The sequence below is a fragment of the Rhincodon typus genome, chromosome 9 (genome assembly GCF_021869965.1).
Source record: "Rhincodon typus isolate 14 chromosome 9, sRhiTyp1.1, whole genome shotgun sequence".
In the NCBI taxonomy this organism is placed as follows: Eukaryota; Metazoa; Chordata; class Chondrichthyes; order Orectolobiformes; family Rhincodontidae; genus Rhincodon; species Rhincodon typus.
In genome coordinates this window covers 81,335,903-81,337,492 of record NC_063340.1, presented here as the reverse complement: position 1 = coordinate 81,337,492, position 1,590 = coordinate 81,335,903, and positions in this window count along the sequence as shown.

The window sequence follows — 1,590 nt, the reverse complement described above, 5'->3', positions numbered from 1 at the left end:
GAGGCATAAAAGGTAGGTTGTGAGAATCTTTTCCCCATGGTAGATGTGTCTAAGACTGGAGGGCATACATTTAAGGTGAGGAGTAAGTGCTTTATGGAAGATCTGAGAATTTTTTTTTTTCCCCACCCAGAAGGTGTTAGAAATATGGAAAGTGGTGCCTGAGACAGTGGTGGAGGCAGGCAGTGTCACAACATTTAAGAAGCATCTAGATGAGTAGACTATTGGCCAAGTTCAGGTAAGTGGGATTGGTGTAGTTTAGTGTTTGATAGTCAGCATAGATATAATGGGCCAAAGGGCCTGTTTCTATGCTGTATTACACATATGACTCTCTGATAGTATAGCTTTTTCTGGTAATATTGAAACCTATGTTATAAATCAAAGTCAAAATGTTGGGGGTGAACGTTATCCCTTTCAAAATAGCCTACAGTACATTTGCTAAATGTCAAAAAAATCCAAATTTTAAAACATAACGTAGGTAATTAAGTGACATTTTTTAACTGATATTAAATGATCCAAAAATGTCATGACAGCTGTCTAGCAAGACCCTGAAATAGAAGCTTTTGCATTGTTTCTGTAGTTTATAGCATCTTCCGTTGTTACGTCAAATTATAATGCCTGATCTTGATGAAAATGATTTCATATTCACAATACAAATACAAGTAGTTGCTTTATTTCACAAACCAACAATCTGATACTTAAGTCAAATATCCAGTAGAGCTTTTCTTCTCATGCTTGTGTTTGTACATATCAGGGTTAAATTTACTCTTCTTGAAGAATGCTTATTTCATAATCTTCCATTATTCATTAAACAAGGTATTTCACTTTGTTGTACAATAGTATGTATTTAAGATTTTATGATCTATACATTTCTTAATATGCACAGAACATCTGGGTATAAAATAGCAAATGTTGCACAGTATATGAGATTGTTGTAGCAACAGGCTCACTAGGCTGGATTTTCATCTTAGAGGTGAGTATTGGGAATTAGGAAACTTCCCAACTATATACACCCACCTTGGGGGAAAGTTGAGCCAAATATCAGATTTTCATTGTAGGGTGGTTAGTGCAGACTAGTCAAGTCAGCCAATTTTGGAAAGAGTTATGATGCAGCCACAAGACCTTGGTTGCCAAGGCATATTGTTTAAAAGGTTCTGGGACTTTGTTCCTGTTTTAATAGAAACAGTTAAGGTCATTTAGCCTTCACAACTCATACCCCTCGGCCAAGAACAAATGATGAGGCATAACTGCGAGCCCAAAAACCCATTAGAATGTTGAAACTGCTGATCCCCAGATGTTTCAAGTGCTTTCATTTTCTGTTATTGATACTTTAAAGTATTTAGATGACTGATTTTTTATTGGCCTTTAATGAAAGGAGAGTTTTAAGTAAAATATTTTTAAAAAGCTTTATCAGCAACATGTTTTTGTCAATTTAGTAATCATTGGTTCTATACAATGGGTGAATACAGCACCATGGCTTGGTATGATGGTATGTGAGGCCATGTGCTGCTGGGTGCGTAGCTTTGCATGGAGGGTATGTGGGGCCATTGTGAGGGTAGAGGGCATAAATTTGGAATGGTGTGTGTGTGAGAC